The sequence below is a fragment of the Oryctolagus cuniculus genome, chromosome 4 (assembly GCF_964237555.1).
Source record: "Oryctolagus cuniculus chromosome 4, mOryCun1.1, whole genome shotgun sequence".
NCBI classification, from domain to species: Eukaryota; Metazoa; Chordata; class Mammalia; order Lagomorpha; family Leporidae; genus Oryctolagus; species Oryctolagus cuniculus.
Window position 1 is genome coordinate 105,678,600 of NC_091435.1, and position 21,626 is coordinate 105,700,225.

At 38.5% G+C, this 21,626-nt stretch overlaps 1 pseudogene; it reads left to right on the forward strand.

The window, feature by feature from the left end:
• Positions 1 to 20,541: 20,541 nt before the first annotated feature.
• Positions 20,542 to 21,439, forward strand: LOC100341957 (protein-L-histidine N-pros-methyltransferase pseudogene; annotated as a pseudogene).
• The last annotated feature ends 187 nt before the right edge of the window (positions 21,440 to 21,626 follow it).

Here is a 21,626-nt window from a genome sequence, read left to right on the forward strand (position 1 = left end):
TCCCTACTATGTGAACAACAGCAAATGACCCACGACCATTTTCATTTGGCAGCTTCTCTTCCTGTCTCCTGTCTATGAGTTCTTTTCCTTGTCCTATTCAGAGCTCTCAGCTTGAAATCTTTCTTCTCTATTTTGTTTTGACAGGCAGAGTGGACAGTGAGAGAGAGACAGACAGAGAGAAAGGTCTTCCTTTTGCCATTGGTTCACCCTCCAATGGCTGCTGCGGCTGGCGCGCTGTGGCCGGTGCACTGTGCTGATCTGAAGCCCGGGGCCAGGTGCTTCTCCTGGTCTCCCATGCAGGTGCAGGGCCCAAGGACGTGGGCCAGCCTCCACTGCACTCCCTGGCCACAGCAGAGAGCTGGTCTGGAAGAGGGGCAACCAGGACAGAATCCGGTGCCCCGACCGGGACTAGAACCCGGTGTGCCGGTGCCACAGGCGGAGGATTAGCCTATTGAGCCATGCCGCCAGCCTCCTTCTCTATATATGCTGCATCTACTGCTCTTTGAATGGGTTCTTTTGGGAAACCTGTAGATGTGCTTAATAGATTTCCATCTAGACCAACAACAAAGCAAAACTGAACTGTATTCCCTTTATACCTACCTCACAGAAATACTATAAGCATGAAGCAGGAGTGACTAGACTCCATGCAGCTGAGAACTATGTCTCACTTACTATGTGATGCTTACTTTGCCCCTTGCCTGGTGCCTGGATCATGACAAAATAATTAGATCACTAAATTAAGAAATTGAAATCAATGAATAAATAATTGGATGGACTAATAAATGAGATAACATGTGGTTTTTGATAGATCATATAATCTTTGAAAGTTCAGTAAAGGCATATATCATAATTCTTATTTTTGAGTAAATTTTACCGAAGTATAAAATACATTGAGATGGGCATTTGCCTTAGTAGTTAAAATGACCATTAGAATGCTGTATCGTACACTTGAATGCCTGGGTTCACCTCCTAGCTCCGGCTCCTGAATCCCGTTTCCTGCTAATGCAGAAGGTATGGCTTAAGTATTAGGTTCCTCACATTTATGTGGGAGATCTGGATTGAGTTTCTGGCTCCTGACTTCAGTAACACCATTGATTTGAGGGCGTTTAGTGTTTGGACCAGTGGATGGGTTGTGAGGTGTCTTTCTGTTCATGATTCTCAAATAAAAAAATTTAAAAACAATAAGTGTATGCAGAAAAGTGTGCTTATTATAGCACAGCTCAATGACTTTTTACAACATTTCCACACATTTTGTGATCTGAACTAAGATTTAGTAGCAATATTACTGGAATCCAGCAATCTAGAGTGTCTTTCTGTTCATGACTCTCAAAAAATTTTAAAAACAATAAAAGTATATGCAGAAAAGTGTGCTTAATATATCATAGCTCAATGACTTTTTATAATATTTCCACACATTTGTTATCAGAAAGATTGAGTAACAATATTACTGGAACCCAGCAATCCAGACTGTCCCTTTTTGTCACTACAAACGTCCAAACACAACTCTCTCTTGTATCTAGCTTTGTTTTCAGCCAATATTTTGTTTGGGAGTTTCATCCATATTATTTTATGCAGTTACTTAACTCTTTAGCTATGTTATTTAGATTGTATGAATATACCACAATTTATTTGTTAATTTACTGTTGATGTTGTTAATTTACTCTAAAGAGAATTGTGTGTTTGTGTGTATGGGGATTTATTAGGATAATTGATTCGCACAATTATGGCAGCCAAAAGTCCCACACAGGCTGGAAACCTAAGATACTGGCAACAAGGCCTGGTCCATATTGGAGGGCCATAGAATTAGGCCCCATAGAATTAGGGAAGCCAAGTGTATACCTCTCAGTTCCTACTGGTAAAAAGTTGTTGGCATGTAAATATTAGCAACTGATTGACATTTAAGGAAGGAGTTAACTGTGTCCCAGCTCTCAGTGTGAGGAACAAATTCACCTCTGTATAGTCTCTGTAGACCCCCAGGCAACTGATGTGCCACTGATATGAAGGCCAGATCTCCCCACCTAATCTGCTCAGGAGTATACTCCCAGACACACCACAAATAAAGCTTTTTCAAGTTTCTAAATATTCCTTAATACAGTCAAGTTGTTGTAATAAGTCTAATATTCATAATAGGCATTGGCATTATCTCCTGTATTTGGCTATCATGAGTGGTGCTTCTCAGAAATTTTTGGAACATGATCTCTAGTGGGAATATTCCAATCCAGACATTTCAGTTGGGAATATATCTAGGGATGGTCTTGCTGGTTTTTTTTAAGGCTATGTATTAAAATACATATTGAAACACTTCTAAAATATTTATGGAGAGAGAAACTCAAACACATTATTGTAAACATAAGTTTATTGGAATACACAAATTATAAAGAATTAAAAAACACATCAAAAGCAGCAGAGAATGTTGTATTTAAACAGCTACATGTTTCAATAGATACAGAGCCATTTTAATTTGATGAGGATGCTCATGAGGGGGGCACCATCATCAAAAGTAGGTTAAATTGGCAGTGGTGTGGAATAATTACAGGAAAATATTTATTAATAAAATTTGAATATTAAGGAGAAAAATAGGTAGCAATGTAGGAAAATATACCCCACAGCTGCTTTCTTAAGAGTATACATAATTGCAATCTTAATGAGAGGAAAAACTTTTTATGAAACAAGGAAAATGCAATGGAGGACATTTAAATTTACTGTGATCATATTTCAATATTTTGTGTATTGCAAATACATATTTTATAAGGAGTTACATGAACAAATCAGTTAATACATATTATAGTTCGGGGATTCCTAGATGGCAGATTAGGAAATGACATACTGCACTAGGCTAGGGATGAACAGTAAGAAGAAAAGTGTAGGAAGTGTGCTCTCAGGGGAGACTTGGAGAGAAATTCTACAAGAGGAAGAGGAATGACATGGACCTGTGTAGAAGGTGCAGATACACAGCATGAACATGAACACAAAGCACAGCTCCAGCAGCCAAGAGCCGGGGTGGGAGGCAGCTTGTCGATGAAGGTGAGACTGGACTGCAGCAACCCATGGTGATGTAGCCAAAGAGAAAGTGTGGCGTGAGTCCAGACTGGAGCTCTGGGGGTTAGCGATTGCTAGTGGTTGCCCGTGGACCCAGTAGAAGTAGAGGGTGCATGTTGATCTTGCCCCAACCTCTCTACAATAGCATCCACTACCCAGCTGAGAAAGGGTCGACACCATTTTCGGCTTAGGGCGGGAGCTTTGGAAAACTTTGTGCAAATGCACAGCAACCAGGACAGAATCCGGCACTCCAACCAGGATTAGAACCTAGGGTGCCAGCGCCACAGGTGGAGGATTAGCCTATTAAGCCACGGCACCAGCCTTTTTTTTTCTGACAGGCAGAGTTAGACAGTGAGAGAGAGAGAGAGAGACAGAGAGAAAGGTCTTCCTTTTCCATTGGTTCACCTCCCCAAATGGCTGCCACGGCCAGTGCACTGTGCCGATCAGAAGCTAGGAGCCAGGTGCTTCCTCCTGGTCTCCCATGCGGGTGCAGGGCCCAAGCACTTGGGCCATCCTCCACTGCACTCCTGGGCCACAGCAGAGAGCTGGACTGGAAGAGGAGCAACCGGGACAGAATATGGTGCTCCAACTGGGACTAGAACCCGGGGTGCCAGTGCCACAGGTCGAGGATTAGCCAAGTGAGCCGCAGCACCGGCCTGATTCAATTTTGTTTGTTTCTTCTCTAATTATTTCTTTTCCCCTAATTTGGATTTCATTTGTTGTTGTTTTTCTAGGTCCTTGAGATTCATTGATAGCTCATTCATTTCATACCTCTTCATTTTTCTTCATGTAGCCATCAACTAATAAAAACTTCCCTCTTAACACTGCTTTCGCTATATCCCATAAGTTTTGGTATGATGTATTGTCATCTTCATTTATTTCTGGAATTTTTTTCTTTCTCTTTTGATTTCTTATATGATCCACTGTTCATTCAGGGGCATGTTATTCAGTCTCCATGTGTTTGCATATGATCTAGAGATTCTTGAGTTGTTACTTTTCAGTTTTATTCCATTGTGGTAAGTGAAGATGATGCATGGTATGATTTAGATATTTTGAGCTTGCTGAGACTTGCTTTATGGCCTAGCATATGGTTTATCCTAGTGAAAATTGTATGCAAAATGAGAAGAACATGTATTCTGTAGCTGTTTGGCGCAAGGTTTTGCAGATTTCAGTTAGGTCCTTTTGGTCCATAGTGTCAATTAGCTCCATTGTTTTTATTTTCTGTCTAGTTGATAAAAGGAGTGTTGAAGTCTCCTGTTACTATTTTATTGGAGTGTATGTCTCCCTTTAGTCCAATCAATGCTTCTTTTAATTAGCCAAGCACCCTGTAATTGATTGTATATACACTTATTATGTTATATCTTCCTGTAGAATTGATCCCTTTATCATTACATAGTTCCCTTCTTCACCTGTTTAAGTAGTTTTTATCATAATGCATTTTGTTGGATATTATGATGGCAACACCTGCCCTTTTTTACTTTCTATTAACGTGGAATATTTTTTCCATCCTTTCACTTTCAGTCTGTATGCATCTTTGTTGGCGAGATGTGTTTCTTGTAGGCAATAAATAGGTGGGTCTTGTTTTTAAATCCATTCAGCCAGGCAGTATCCTTTACTTGGAGAGTTGTGGCCATATCACCCTGAACACACTCGAACTCATCTGATCTCAGAAGCTAAGCAGAGTTGGGTCTGGTTACTACTTCATTGGGAGATTGCCTAGGAATACTGGGTGCTGTAAAGATAACATAGGGAGGTCAGCTCCAAGATGGCAGAATAGGGAGGGAGCTCACTGATAGTCCAGGAAAAGATATTTTAATAAAAGTGGAGATAGTATAGTCTCAGGGAAGAGTTAGGGGGAAAAAGGCAGAGGAAACTCTTCTGGAATTAGAGGGACATGGTAGATCTACATGGAGAAAACAGGCACCCATGGCTCAGGAGCCCAGCTGCTGAGATTCTCCTCCATACCAGCACTGGAAAGAGGGGTGAGGTGAAACCACAGTAGCCTGAGACACTGGCAGAAAAATGACAGGAAGAGCCTAGAGGGAACGAGGCTTGAAGCCCCATGGGGGAAAGTACACCTTCCTAACTAGAGAAGAAAAAAAATAAAAGGGAAGGTACAGACCAGATTCTCTCTCTTCACACACCTTACAAAGGTGAGTGAGACAATAGAGCAGGCACTATTTTGGATATACGTAACAGCTGCGCCAGTTTGGGGCTGCGACTGCCCTCAGCCAAGCAGAAAAGCCTGACCCTGGTGGGGAGTAATAACAGAAGACTAAGACCTAGTGAATGTGTGGAGATTACAAACCAAGACTATGAAAAAAAAAAAAAAACAAAACTGAGGGTGTTTGGGAGAACTCATGGTGTGGCTGAGATGTGAGTAGTCTCGGTAGGAGATGCCACAAGCTCATGTGGCCTTGGCTACCTGGTGAGAGACATAGCAGGAGTATCTGATCTTACACTGAAGACTGCACAGATCCTTTGTGAGGTCCTTGGGACAGAGCAGACGAATATTATACCCACTGCAGCCAGCACTCAGGCATTGAGGAGGAGAGCTCAGCTGAGCAGAATTACTTCCCTTCTGAATAGAGAGAGAGAGAAGATTTACCACGCCAAACTGGGGTGTGTCACCTTTGGCACATCCTTAACCCTGAAGAACTGAATAGAGCTCTCTGGCCACACCCACCACAAGCCTCTAGAGATTCACCAAAAGCAGACAGTCCACTAAATCTAGAGTCATAGTGTAACGAGAAAAGCCACCACAGAGAAAAACAAAAAAAGAAAAAGAAGAAACCAAAGAACATCTCCACAATACCAAACAACAAATGCAAAAACTGAGGAAATAAGAACAAGGAAGACATCATGATGTTCCCAAAAGAACATTACACTCCAATACAAGATTAGGAAGATGATGAAGTAGAAGAAATGCAAGAAATGGAACTCAAAAAATTTATGATAAGAACATTTAGAAGTTATCAAAAACAAAAGCATGAACTACTGAAATCCATGCAGGACATGACAGAAAATCTCTCTCGTGAAAATGAAATCTTAAGGAGGAATCACAATGAAAGGCAGAAACTAGTAGAACATGAAATTGTGATAGTGAAGAGAAATCAGAATGAAATGAAGAATTCAATAGAACAAACAAACAAAAAATTTGAGAGAGCCTTAAAGACAGAATCAGTGAGACAGAAGAGAGAATATCGGACTTAGAAGACAGAGAACAGGAAAGTATACAGTCAAACCAAAGACAAGAAGAGGAAATTAGAAATCTAAAAAACACTGTTGAGAGTCTACAGGATACTATTAAAAAATTCAGTATCTAGGAGTTCCTGAAGGCATGGAGAGAGAGAAAGGATTAGAAGGCCTTTTTAATGAGATACTAGCAGAAAACTTCCCAGGTTTAGAGAAAGAAAGAGACATCCAAGTACAGGAAGCACATAGAACCACTAGTAAACATGACCAAGAGTTCCTCACCACGACACGTTGTAATCAAACTCAACTCAGTGAAACATAAAGAAAAGATTCTAAAATGTGAAAGGGGGAAATGTCAGATTAATCTCAGAGGATCTCTAATTAGACTCACAGCAGACTTCTCATCAGAAACCCAACAGAGTGGAGGGAATGGCAAGATATAGCCCAAGTACTAAGAGAAAAAAACTGCCAGCCCAGAATATTATATCCTGCAAAGCTCTCATTTGTTAATGAAGGTGAAATAAAGACCTTTCATAGCAAATAGAAATTGAAAGAATTTGTCACCACTCATCCAGACCTGCAAAAGATGGTTAAAGATGTGTTACACAAAGAAACAAAGCCATCAATAGAAAAGAAGGTAAAGGAAGAAAACCTCTCAGTAAAAGATCACATGAAGTTCAAAGCATATATTAGAAATATCTTTGGAAAAATGGCAGGCAAATTAATTACTTATCATTAGTCACATTAAATGTAAATGGCCTCAACTCTCCAGTTAAAAGACACAGACTGGCTGAATGGATTAAAAAAAAAAAAAAACAAAATATCTATTCGCTGTTTAAAAGAAACACATCTTTTGAACAAAGATGAAGGCAGGCTGAAAGTGAAAGGTTGGAAAAAGATATTCTATGCTAACAGAAGCCAAAAAAGAGCTGGCGTAGCCATCTTAATATCAGACAAAATAAACTTTAAAACAAAAACTGTTAAGAGAGACAAAGAGGGGCACTATATAATGATTAAGGGATCAATTCAATAGGAATATGTAACTACCTGCTATGCCACAGTGCCGGCCCTGAGAAAGAACTTTCAAGATCAGTTCCATTCACAGTAATTCCTATAATAATTAAAAACCTTGAACTAAATTTAACCATGGTTGTCGAAGATCACTAAGATGAAAATTGCAAAATAATAAAGAAAGAAATAGAAGAAGACATAAAAAATGTAAAAATCATATATATTCATGGTACTGGAAAAATCAACATGATGAAAGTCTCCATAATACCAAAAACAATTTAGAGGTTCAATGCAATCCCATTAAAAATACCAACAGTTTTTACAGATCTAGAAAAAAATGCTAAAATTCATATGGAAACAGAAGAAACCCCAAATAGCCAAAGCAATCTTATACCACAAAAGCAGAGCCAGAGGCATCACAGTATCTGACTTCAAGTACGGGCACAAAAACAGACGTGTTGACCAATGGAACAGAATAGAAAATCCTGAAACCAGTCCATGCATATACACCCAACTTATCTTTGATAAATGAGCTAAAATCAATCCCTGGAGGAATGACAGTCTCTTTTACAAATGGGGATGGGGAAACTAGATCTCCACATGCAGAAGTTTGAAAATAGACCTATACCTTACAGATCAAAATGGGTTTAAGACCTAAATCTATGAACCAATACCCTCATATTACTAGAGAACATTGGGGAAACTCTCCAAGACATTGGGACAGGTGAAGACTTCTTGGAAAAGACCCCAGAAGCATAGAAAATCAAAGCCAAAATTGAGAAATGGGATTACATCAAGCTGAGGTGCTTATGCACTGCAACAGAAACACCCAGCAAAGTGAAGAGGCAGCCAACAGAATGGGAGAAAATATTTACAAACTACACAACTGATAAAGGACTAACACCCAGAATCTATGGAGAGCTCAAGAAATTCAACATGTCGTGGTGAGGATCTCTTTTGGTCATGTTTATTGGGGGTTCTATGAGCTTCCTGTACTTGGATGTCTCTGTCCTTCTCCAAATCTGGGAATTTTTCTGCTAGTATCTCACTAAAAAGGCCTTCTAATCCCTTCTCTCTCTCCATGCCTTCAGGAACTCCTAGAACCCGAATATTAGGTTTTTTTAATAGTATCCTGTAGATTCCCAACAATATTTTTTACATTTCTAATTTCCTCTTTCCTTTGGTTTGACTGTATCCTTTCCTGTGCTCTGTCTTCTAAGTGTCCCAGCAGAAAGAAAGGGCCATCAAAGAAGGAGGTACCTTTCTCTGAAGGGAGGAGAGAACTTCCACTTTGATTATGATCTTGTCTAAATAAGATCAGAGTCGGAGAACTCAAAAAGCTCCCATAGCCTTGGCCACTATTGATAAGAGCCTGGGGTGATTACTGATGCCATAAACAAGAGTGTCAATTGTTAAGTCAACAACAGGAGTCACTGTGCACTTACTCCCCATGTAGGATCTCTGTCCTTAATGTGTTGTACAATGTGAATTAACAGTATAACTAGTACTCAAACAGTACTTTATACTTTGTGTTTCTATGTGGGTGCAAACTGTTGAAATCTTTACTTAATATATACTAAATTTATCTTCTGTATCTAAAGATAATTGAAAAGGAATCTTGATGTGAATGGAATGGGAGAGGGAGCGGGAGATGTGAGAGTTGTGGGTAGGAGGGAAGTTAAGCGGAGGGAAAAGCCACTGTAATCCAAAAGCTGTACTTTGGAAATTTATATTTATTAAATAAAAGTTTTAAAAAAAGAAATTCAACAAGAAAAGATATAATCATATTAAGAAATGGGCAAAGGATATGCACATTTTTCAAGAGGAAATTCAAATGGCCAGAAGACACTTGAGAGAATGCTCAGGATCACTAGCTATCAAGGAAATGCAAATCAAAACAGTGGTGGACTTTCACCTCACTCCAGTTAGAATGGCTCACATACAGAAATCATCAAACAGTAAATGCTGTGAGGATGTGGGGAAAAGGGTACCCCACTCCACTATTGGTGGGAATGCAAATTGATAAACTTACTATTGGAAGACAGTATGCAGATACCTCAGAAATCTCAATATAGACCCACCATATGATCCAGCCATCCCATTCCTGGGAATTTACCCAAATCAAAGGAAATCAGCATATGAAAGAGTTATCTATATCCCATGTTCATTTTAGCACAATTCAATAAGTGAAGATATGGAATCAACCCAGATGTTCATCAGCTGTTGACTGGAAAAAGAAAGTATGATATATATATACACTATGGAGTACTACTCACCTGTAAAAACAAATGAAATCCTGTCTTTTGCAGTAAGATGGACACAACAGAAATAATTATACTTAGTGAAATAAGCCAGTCCCAAAAAAGACAGATATCATATGTTTTCCCTGATCTGAGGTAACTAATAGAGTACTTGAAATGTAAGGTACTAGAGTGAAATAGACATTTCGAGACTCCATAATTGTTTACAGCCCTTGTTCCTTCTGTTGAGGAACAATGTTTTTGTTTCTTTTTTTCTTCATACTATTTGTAAAACTCTTTTACTTAGTGTACGGTTAACTATATGATCATAAGTAAACTGAAAATAAACCTTTGTAAAAATTGAGAGTAGAAATGTGAGAGGGAAGAGGAGGAGGGGATGGCGTGTGGGTGGGAGGGAGGGTGTGGGGGTGGAAGTGCCACTATGTTCCTAAATCTGTATATATGAAACTTGAATAACTTAAATAACATTAAAAAAGGTAAATGAATATATTAGTTTGAATTATATGCTTATTTGTAATATACATATAATGAAGTATAAGCTGGACATTCAAATGTCTATATAATATATATTTATATCATGTAAATTTTACATTCAGTTACATTATTCAAAGTTCTTATTGGCCATATAATTCCTCACGGGCAATGAATTTGTGCTGTAATCCCCATTCTGATATCAACAGTGATATCCTACTCTCACTATGAGGGAAGTAATTACTATTTTCACTAGGTGCTTACATAGGTGACCTGGTGCTTTGTTATTCAACCTTCACAGAAATATGTCATGAAGTGTAAAAAAGAACAAGACTATTGGATTATTAGATAAGCATTCTTGTCCCCTGGCTAGTTCAAAAGGACATTCTAAGAATTAATGAGATTATATCATTGAAATACCTTTAAATGTTAAAAAAAATTCCAACTATGTCGATGGTTATAACTTTGAAATGAACACCATAGGTATACTTTGAGTTTTTGATTGTATTTTATTCAAAAATTAAGTCCGTAAATTGCCTTTATAATGTCACTTTTACTAAATTCAAAGGGTAGAGTCTTGAATTAATTTAACTTCATGTGAGAGAGACCTTTTCTGTAAGGCCATATTGCTCCAGTTACAAGTCTGAAAACCCAGCCCAAAGGAGCTTAACTATTAAAAGGAATTGATTTGTTCAAGTAATTGAAAAGGCTGGGGCTGGTATAGCTTCAAGCCTGGCTAGAGGAAGGGTCTCACAGGATGGAATATAAAATGGTTGGTCATCCTTTCTCTTTTCAGTTCTTCTTTCCCCTAGATTTTTGTAATTAGCATGCAGGCTTTCTTATGTAAGAGCAAAAATTTGTCAATAGCAGCTTCAAAGGTTTTTGAACCCATGAGATAATCCAATGGGTTCAAACATTCATCTTTTACAACAGTCTCATTAATGCCCCCATATACTAGCATTGGCCTCCAATGGTGGCATGTCTCCAGTGTCGATAATGAGCTGTGGCCTCTGTTGGCCTGAGTGGGTCATGAGTGTTCCTGGAGTCAGAAGGTAATTGCAGTATTGTCTGCTCCATATGCAGGAAGGGAAGGGACTCATTTTCCCAAAGTAAGAGCAGATGTTTCTTCTAGAGGCTGAGGCTAAAGACAAAGTCAGTGGGGCCCAGTTTCCTTTTCACCAATGTGCAACTCATAAGTTAGACAGTCGAAAAAGAGTTTGTCCTCCAACCCAGTTTTATTTTGAAACTGTTTGTAGATGTACAAAATATTTAACAGTTTGTGTTTAAATATTCTGCCACTATAAATTACCTCGGGTTTAGCAAAACTACCTGTCAAAATCTTATTGATTCTGTGTTTGAGAAACTCAATGCCATGTTTTCCCACAGTAAGATCACAACTATACACTTGTTGTCAGGATATTTGCGACCCATAATCAAACACTTCATGAATATCTATGGAAACCGTGTAACCCTGTTGTATTTAAACACATTAATTATGAAGCTGTGAGGTTTCCCAGAGTAAGTGACACCATCAGAGCTCCAATGTTAGAGTAAAACTAGAAGACCTATCAACTCGATTTTTTTTATCTAGAGAAGAAATTCTCCACAAATAAATAATTAAAAAGGAATTTAGAGCCCCAAGGGAAAAATTAAGCATCTTAAATAATTGTAGGGAAAAGTAGCAAGGGCAAAGAAAGTCAAATTACAACAGATGTACTTTCTGGTGGGTCATTTGAATTTTGCTGGTGGGGTAACCCCAGCAGGAAGGGTATTTTCACATCATTTAGCAAAGGCCACAGCAGGGATGAGGAGTTCTAATCACTTTATTAGAATAGCAAAGTCATTAAAAGAGGCATGGGCATGTGGGAACTATTTATAGAAATATTCAATGAAATGCTTGTGTGACCACAAGACATAACGAAAGTAGACACTGCTTATGGACATGCTAAAATTTAAAATAAGTCTGAATAGATGGGATCACGAGAGTCTCTGGTGAGGAAAAGAATTGTTCCATGAATGAGGTCTCAAGCTGGCAGTTTAGTGCACAATCTTGGACCATCAACTCCAATTAAATCCTTATACTTCTTTTGTAATAGTGATTAAAATACCCATCTACCTTATAATGTTGATTGTGACATATAAACTTGGATAGAGTTCTTTAAAATCACTTGAAATAAAGGAGTTCTGAATTATCTGGGGTTCTACTATTCCTGATAATGACTTTTTAATGAAGTTTTTTAACCTGGTCACAACACATGTTGATGATTCTATGAACTCAATTATGGTATGTTAAATCTGGTTCATAACACCATGAGCGTCTATTCTCGAGTGAGGGAGATCAAAGTAAATATGAGGATGTCTGTGCTATGACACTAACCATAATAGGACAGAGTTGCTTTTGTGCAAACTGGGTACATATAAGTATTAGTTTGCTTCTGCTACATAGCAAATCATTGTAAATGTAACAGCTAAAATTCCCACAGTAATTAACAAAGTTTTGTAGGGCAGAAGTTCAGTTATATAATGGTTGGGTCCTAACCTTAAAGAGTATAGTAAAGTGAAAAAAAAAAACAGCTGTGGGAAAGAATCTGCTTCCAAATCCCACTGAGGTGGTAGGTTAAATTTGGTTCCTTCTTAATGTAGAACTGCTTTGTTGTTTTCTTGTTGTGTCACATGCAGGGCTGCTTTCCACCCCTAATGGCTGCCTGCATGCTTTGCCACATGTTTCCTTTCATCTTTAAATCTAGCAATGGAGATTTCTGTCAAATCTTTCTCAGGATTTGAATCTCTGACTTCCCTTAAAGGACCAAATTGATTAGGTCCAACTCATGCAGAATGCTCCCTCCCTTACAGTCAGCTAGTGCACATGACATATCCTAATCACGGAAATGAAATTCATCATATTCATAGGCTTGGGAATTATGAAGGATATGTATTCTATGGAGTGGGCATCTTCAAGGTCATCTTAGAATTTTGCTTACTGTATTCTGCTTATCTGTAAGATAGTGTCTTTCTTTGACCTACATGTAAGTAGCCAAGTGTAGACTGGTGTATATTTCAAACAAGAAATGATTCTCTGACTGTTTTTGAGTTGTTTCTACTTATTCATCATTGCACCCTCCTCATATGACTGAAAATTGTGAGACTGTGACACAGTATTAGACAGTAATTCCCAAATGTAGGCATGCACACTGTCCTGGGAAAATGTTTATGGGTTATATCATTCCTAATAAATTCTAGCACAAATTAGATTTCCTAGAGAGCTCAGGAATATGCATTTTAACATTGGTCCTGATAAATGTCAGCTACAGAATACATTTAAGGAACACAGTTGTGGGGGCTGGCACTGGGGCCCAGTGGGTTAACCCACCATCTGCAACTCTGGCATCCCATATGAATACCAGTTCAAGTCCTGGCTGCTTTACTTTTCATCCAGCTCCTAGATTATATACCTGGCAAAGCAGTGGAAAATCACCCTAGTGCTTGGGCCCCACTACCCATGTAAGAGACTGGGATGAAGTTACAGGTTTCTGGTTCCTGCCTCGTCCAGCCTTAGCTGTGTGGCCATTTTGGGGAGTGGACCAGTGCATGGAAGATCTCTCCCTCCCTTGGTCTGTTCCTCATTCTCTGTAACTGTGCCATTTAAATAAAGAATTAAAAAAAATCATTGCCTCAGAGTCATTCTGGTGATCATGGCAGTCTAGTGCAGCCAGATAAGCTACTTAGACACTGGCATTCATAGCGTAATTGTTCAAACAAAAACTGGGATGTCTGAAAGTGTTTGAGAACCAAATGTGAAATCCACTTCATCTAGCTCTTAAATAAGGCAAATATTTTAATATAAAAAATATGAAGCAAGAAACAACAAGGAAATTAAGACAAATATTACAGAAAAGTCACTTTTTACAAAGTATTTATATGCTTCTTTGAGTGTCATTAAAAATGCTATCTTTTTCATCTTAGCCATATTTTATTAGATTTTTAGCCGGTATTCTTTATTGAAAAGAAGGGTCATGGATATTGACTGCATTTTTCTTTTATTCATGCATGATAATGTTCATGGAACAAAACATGAAGAAAATGCTGTACTGTGCACTCACAGTGAAATACTCATTGTATTCTGCAATGATCTAATGCATTCTAAACACAGAACCAAAGGCTTGACTTATGAAGAGAAATGAGAAATGAAAACTACTACTACAATAGTGGAGAAACTAAAAAAATGCTTTTTTTAGTCAACAGATTTTTAGTGTTACTCTGAAAACAGGGTTATGTCATTTTTCTTTATTTTAGTGACTTCAGTTTATTCATATATTATTTCCCTGTCCTTTAACCTTATCATTAAATTAAAATTGGCTCTTCTCTAAAAAATATTTATTTTTTACTAGCATTGCTAGTAATGACTTCAGTAATAAGAGTGTAGATATTCAGATTCACTTTTACTTACAGATTCACATTAACCATTATAATACAAATTTGTCACATTATGTTCATTTGTAGTAATTCCTGTGTGAGATAAAAATACTGATTTTTAAAATTGTGACCCCCTGTTTTGAATGGGACCCCTGTTATGTGAGGAGGGACCACAAAATTGAGTCCTATGTCTGTTGCAAAGTGAACTGCAAAACAAACTGAGCATCAGCAGCACAAGCATTATTCAGTTACCAAATAATGGAGAAGAGCCTAGTTGCAAACCAACATCTCAGCCTGCTGGGGGCTCAGGAGTCATAGATACAAGGCAACAAGAAAGAGAGGGAAGAATATGCTAATAAGTAGAGAAAGGAGTGGCATACTTTGCAGAAACCAGACATTGTTTTTCTGTTTTTGTTTTTTCCTTCTGTGGTCAGTTCCAGGAGCTTAGCATGGCAATTATATTATGGTGAAGTCTGAGGTCTTCTGGATGGTACTCCAGTGGCCATGTTGGGCCTCACTGGTTGCAGTGGGCTAGCCTGAGTGGGAACTGTTGACTACAGGACATCCTGTCCTCAAAGAGAAGCAATATTGATGTGGGGGTAGAAACCTGCCTAGGCTTGGAGAAACATTGCCCTAAGAAACAAAATAACAGTTCAATTTGGTATCTAAACATTCATATGATGGTATTGTTAGCAATATTAAAACAAATTAAATGTGAGGATAGTATATGATGAAGAGCAACACGATTAATTTCTAACATTAGCTCAAGCAGTAGAGTTGAATCACGTATTTTGCGTATGTTTGTGTATGTGCGTGTGTGTGTGCTTACCACTACCTTTTTATAGGAACTGTTTTTTAGGAAGCAAGGCTATTTTTTTTCAAAAGCATTTATACTCTTCAAAATTATCCATCCATGGATTGGAAGGCTGATGATTCCTTTCATCTTAAGATTACTTCAGATATATTATAACATCATCATTTTGTTTAAGCTTCTTTATTTCCAAGACTCTCCTTTTTTCTTCTTGATTTAAATTCCCCAGGATCTTAAATTTCATGAAGGTAGTGAGTGATATAAGTGGTATTTTAAACTTTCATAGTTTAGCTGTGAATGTTGTCACCCAAATTCATCTGTTGAGACTTAATCACCATTGTAGCGCTATGAAGAGTTGAAGCCTTAATTAATCAATGACTTACAATAGAGCTGGAGGAAACTAGCTTGGTTGGTTGGTTCTTTGCTGCTCTCCCACCAATTGAGAACACCCAGACAGCATTATTATGAGGAATGGGTTTTCACCCATTCCTGCTGGTATCTTGCTCTTGGACTTTTCAGCTTCCAGAACTGTGAGAAAATAAATTTCTGTTCCTTATAAATTATATAGTGTGTGTGATTTTAGTTGTTCTATCATTTGTTGTAACAGCACAAATGGATTAAGATAGAAATTGGTCCCAAAGAAGTAGGAGGTTGCTATCACTAATAGCTAAAATATGGAAACAATTCTGGAATTGAGTAATGTGTAGAACCTATAAGAATCTAGGACTGTGTACAAGGGAAAACCTAGGTGGCCATGAATGGAACATTAAGGGTGATCCTGGTGAGGACTCCAAAGAAGAGAACTGTAGAGGTTCCTAGGTTTTTGTAGCGATTTTTGTTTAAGTGGTTATTATCAGGATGCTGGTAGAAATATGGACAGTGAAGGGCATCCTGATTAGATCTTAGGTGGAAATGAGGAATATCTTACCCCAAAGTCTAGAGGAAAAGCCATCTTTGTTACAAGGTAGCAAATAACTTGGTTGAATTATATCCACGTTGTAATACTTTATTGAAGACAGAATTTGAGGGCACAGAAGTAAAATACTTGAAGAGGAAATTTCTAAGCAAAATGTCCAGAATGCTACATGACAACCTTTAACCGCTTATAGTAAAACATGATAAAAGAAAAATAAGGATAGAAACAGACCTTAAATTCTCAGGCTAGCTAGGTTGCAAAAGTGGATTTGAGAGATAACACCAAGGGTGTGGTCAATTTACTTTCATAAATAGATAAGAATGGATAGAAGGAAGCTTTGTGCTTTCCATCAGTGCAGTGAAAGAATGACTTCAAACCCAGTTGAGACATTTTGAGGCTGCCATGGCCATCATAGGCTAAGAGGATCAAGGCATGAGAGACAAAACATTAAAGGAAAACCACTGAGCACTGATAGGACCTCAGGGTTTTCTAAGTGCCATTTCATGTTTCTGCTTCTTGCATTCTGATGCCATGCTCCTCAGCTGCTCCAGCTGTGGCGCAAGTAGCATGTATCTGGGAGGAACAGGTCATAAACCATGGAGACATCCGCATGGTGCTTATCTAAGTTCACAGAGAACATGGGTTTTGAAGGCTTGGCTACCTCGACCTAGTTGTCTGAGGATGCCATTCCTATCATTCATTACTTGAAGATTTGGCTATGACTGTTGTCTAATTTTTTGAAAAAAAAAATTTGCTTATGTAAGTGGAATAAATTTCATGTGTTTCATATATACATTTTTAAGAACACAATGACACTTACCATCCTACACTCCCTCCCTCCCTCATTGCCACCCTCCTCCCCCTTCTGTTCTCACTGTTCTTTTAATTTTTGTGATGACATACTTTCAATTTGCTTTATAACCACAAGCTTAACCCTCCACTAAATAAAGAATTCAGCAAGTAGTAGTCAGTATAAAAAACACTGTTCCTCAAGAGTGTGGACAAAGGCTGCAAAAAATAATCAAATCTCAAAATATAATTTTTCTCAGAACTTTCTAGTACTCTGTATGTTAGTTACCACAAAAATACATGATATTTGTGTTTTGGGAACAAGCTTATTTCACTAAGCATGAAGGTCTCCAGATGTATCCAGCTTGTTGTGAAAGACAGGATTTCATAATTTTATGACTCAGTAGTATTCCAACGTGTGTGTAATATATATGCCACAATTTCTTTATCCAGTTATCAGTTGATTGACATCTGAGTTGATTCTACATCTTACTATTGAGAGTTGAGCTACCATAAATATAGGTTACAGATAACTCCTTCATAGGCTGATTCATTTCCTTTGGGTAAATTTCCAGGAGTGGGATGGCTGGGTCAGATGGCAGATCTATTTTCAGATTTCTGAGACATCTCCAAATAGTCCTCCATAGTGATCATACTAGTTTATGTCCCACCAACAGTGTATTAGGGCATGTGTTCCCCATATCCTTGCCAGTATTTGCTGATTTTTTTTTTATTTTTGGATGATGGGCATTCTAAATGGGATGAGGTGAAACATCATTGTGGTTTTGAGCCACACTTCTCTGATGACTAGTGATCCTGAGCAGCTTTTCATGTGTCTGTTGGCCATTTCTACTTCATTCTATGAAAACTGCCTGTTGTTGTCTTTTATCCATTCTTGAATAGATTGTTTTGTTGTTGATTTTCTTGAGCTCTATATAGAACCTAGATATTAATCCTTTCTCAGTTGCATAGTTTACAAACATTTTCTCCCAATCTGCCGGTTGCCTCTTCACTTTGTTGAGTGTTTCTTTTGCAGTGCAATAGTTTCTTTAACTTGAGGTAATCCCATTTGTCTATTTTGTCTTTGATTGCCTGTGCTTCTAGAATCTTTTCCAAGAAGTCATTGCCTATGCCAGTGTCTTGCAGAATTTCCCTGATGTTTTCCTCAAGAACTTTGATGATATCTGGTTGTAGATTTAGAGCCTCGATCCATTGGATTTTTCTATAAGGTAAGGCAGGGGTATTATTTCATAATTCTGAATGCATAGATCCAATTTTCCCAACACCATTACTTGAAGAGACTTCTGGGATTGATTTTTAGCTCTATTCTCAAAGGTTAGTTGGTGGACACTGTAAGGATTAATTTCTGGGATATCTATTCTGTTCCATTGGTCCACATGTCTATTTCTGTGCTAGTACTAGGGTGTTTGGATTATAATTTCCCTGTAGTATGTCTTCAAATCTGGTATTGTTTTTGTGTTCAGGATTGCTTTAGCTATAGGAAGAGTCTCTTATGTTTCCAATGAATTTTAATATTGCTTTTTTTTCTAGTTTTGAGAGGAATGCCCTTGGTATTTTGGGGTATCACATTGAATCTGTAAATTTCTTTGGGGTATTATGGACATTTTGATGATATTAATTCTTCCAACCCAGGGATATGGAAGATTTTTCCTTTTTTTTGTTTTTTTATTTCTTTCTTTAGTGTTTTGTAATTTTCATTGTGGAGAACTTTCACATCCTTCATTAAATTTATCCCAAGGTATTTAAAATTTTTTGCATTTGTTGTGAATGAGACTGATCTTACAAGTTCTCACTCAGCAATGGCATTGTCTCTGTATATAAGGCTATTGATTTTTTTTTTGACAGGCAGAGTGGACAGTGAGAGAGAGAGAGAGACAGAGAGAAAGGTCTTCCTTTGCCATTGGTTCACCCTCCAATGGCCGCCGCAGCCGGCGTGCTGCGGCCAGCGCACCGCGCTGATCCGGTGGCAGGAGTCAGGTACTTATCCTGGTCTCCCATGGGGTGCAGGGCCCAAGCACTTGGGCCATCCTCCACTGCACTTCCCTGGCCACAGCAGAGAGCTGGCCTGGAAGAGGGACAACTGGGACAGAATCCGGCGCCCCAACAGGGACTAGAACCCGGTGTGCCGGCGCCGCAAGGCGGAGGATTAAGGCTATTGATTTTTGTGTGTGTTGATTTTATATTCTGCAATTTTACCAAATTCTCTTATGAGTTCCAATAGTCACTAAGTGGAGTTTTTTGGTTGCACTAACTATACAATCATGTCATTAGAAAATAGAGATAGTTTGACTTCCTCTTTTCTGATTTGTGTATCTTTGATTTCTTTTTTCTTGCCTAATAGCTCTGGCTAAGCCTTCCAGTGCTATATTGAATAGTAAATCTTTGTGGAAATGCTTTCATATTTTCTTTGTTCAGTATGATGCTGGCTGTGGGTTTGCCATATATCACCTTGATTGTGTCCAGGAATAATCCTTCTATATACAATTTGCTTAAGGTTTTTGTCATGGAAGGATGGCATATTTTATCAAATGTTTTCTCTGCATCTATTGAAATGTTTATATGGTTTTTATTCTTCAATTTGTTAATGTGATGTATCATATTTATTGATTTTTTAAAGATTTTATTTATTTATTTATTTGACAGGTAGAGTTACAGACAGTGAGAAGGAGAGACAGAGAGAAAGGTCTTTCTTCTGTTTGTTCACTCCCCAGATGGCAGCAACAGCTGGAGATACGCTGATCCGAAGCCAGGAGACAAGTGCTTCTTCCTGGTCTCCTATGCGGGTACAGGGGCCCAAGCACTTGGGCCATCCTCTACTGCTTTCCCAGGCCACAGTAGAGAGCTGGATTGGAAGAAGAGCAGCCTGGAATAGAACCAGGTGGAGGATTAACCTACTGTGCCACGTTGCCAGTCCCATCATATTTATTGATTTGCATATGTTGAAGCATCCCTATGTACAGGGATAAATCCTACTTTGTCCGGGTGAATGATCTTTCTGATGTGTTGTTGAATTCAATTAGCTAGGATTTTGTTGAGGACTTTTGTTAATCAATGATATTGGTCCATAGTTTTCTTTTGTTATTGTATCTTTTCCTGATTTGGGAATCAAGATGATGCTAGCCTCATAGAGGGGCTTGGGAGGATCCCTTCCCTTTTAATTTTTTTAAATAATTTGAGAAGAATTTCAATTAGTTGTCTTTAAGGGTTTGGTAGAGTATTTGGGTGCAATGACATGAGCCTAGGCAGTAGTGGAGCGTTCTCCTTCTTACCCATTGCTGGCAGTGATCAATGTGAGCACTGGTGGTGATCAGATGAGGCTGTTAACAGTCTGGCTTTGCCTGAGTGTTCTCCATGTTGCTGGTGTAGAAGATGTGGACACTGCAGAGCCTGCTTATCTGCTCTCTTGGTTTGTGTGCAACAGAAAGAAATTATGTGAATCACTCTAGGCTGTATTTGCTTAGAGTTATCTTGATCAAGGAACAGAGATATTCTTAAGCAATAGCGTTAGGAGAGTGGTCTGGCTATTTATCTATTTATATCACTCTTTTTTGTCATCTGTTTTTAGTCTTTTTTTGTCTAGAACATCTATCAGTGGTTTTCTGGGAAGAGGCTCAATGTTTATGTTATCACAAGAAAAGTTTCAAAGAGTGCTTAAAATGCATCCAGACTGCAAAACCCGTAGACTTCTTAATTAGGTGCTGAAGATTGAGAAGTCACAAAAATCATCAGCCCTCATTTTAAAGAAATCTATGCCAATGAGCTTTCTGAAAATATGATATGTCAGCTTCAGAAGAAGAAATATAGGATGCTCAGCATAAATGAATGACAGAATACGTGTTTCCAGTATGATGTCATCAGCTACTTAAATTTGCTGGACTGCTACAACCAACCCTTTGTTAAAAGATATCAGAAGGGTTTTAGAGCCAACTAGAGGCAGAGTCATCCTTGCCCTGGCCTTGCCATTTCATCCTTATGTGGAGAATGTTGGTGGCAAGTGGGAGAAATCATCAGAAATTTTGGAAAATCAAGGGACAGATTTGGGACAAAGAAGTGAACAGTCTGCCTGAAGTTTTCAGCAAAGCTGTTTTTATTTTTAAAGATTTATTATTTATTTGAAGTCAGAGTTACAGAGAGAGAGAGAGATCTTCCATCCAATGGTTCACTCCCCAAGTGGCCGCAACAGCCCGATCCGAAGCCAGGAGCTTCTACCAAGTCTCCCACGTGGGTGCAGGGGCCCAAGGACTTGGGCCCTCTGCTACTGCTATTCCAGGCCATAGCAGAGAGCTGGATTGGAAGAAGAGCAGCCGGGACTAGAACCGGCATCCATATAGGATGCCAGTACTTCAGGCCAGATAAGTAACCCACTGTGCCACAGTGCCAGCCCCACAAAGCTAGTTTTGTTATTGAAACATTCACTAGGCTGCCATACCTATGTGAAGGTGATATATATATAATGAGTACTATGTTCTGGATGATACTGTCTTTGTCTGTCTTACCCATTTAAACATGTAGAGGCAGAAGTCTTCAGAGCCCATCCCAACATTGTTCTCTTGAGAAGAGGGTCTACATTCACAGCTATGTGATGGGAGAGCCTCTCAGGACCGTCATTCTACATATCACATAGGAACTATAATACTAATTATTTCTTTGAAGTGTGTAAAAGCAATGTCTTTAAAATAAATCCAACTCTTTGTGGGCA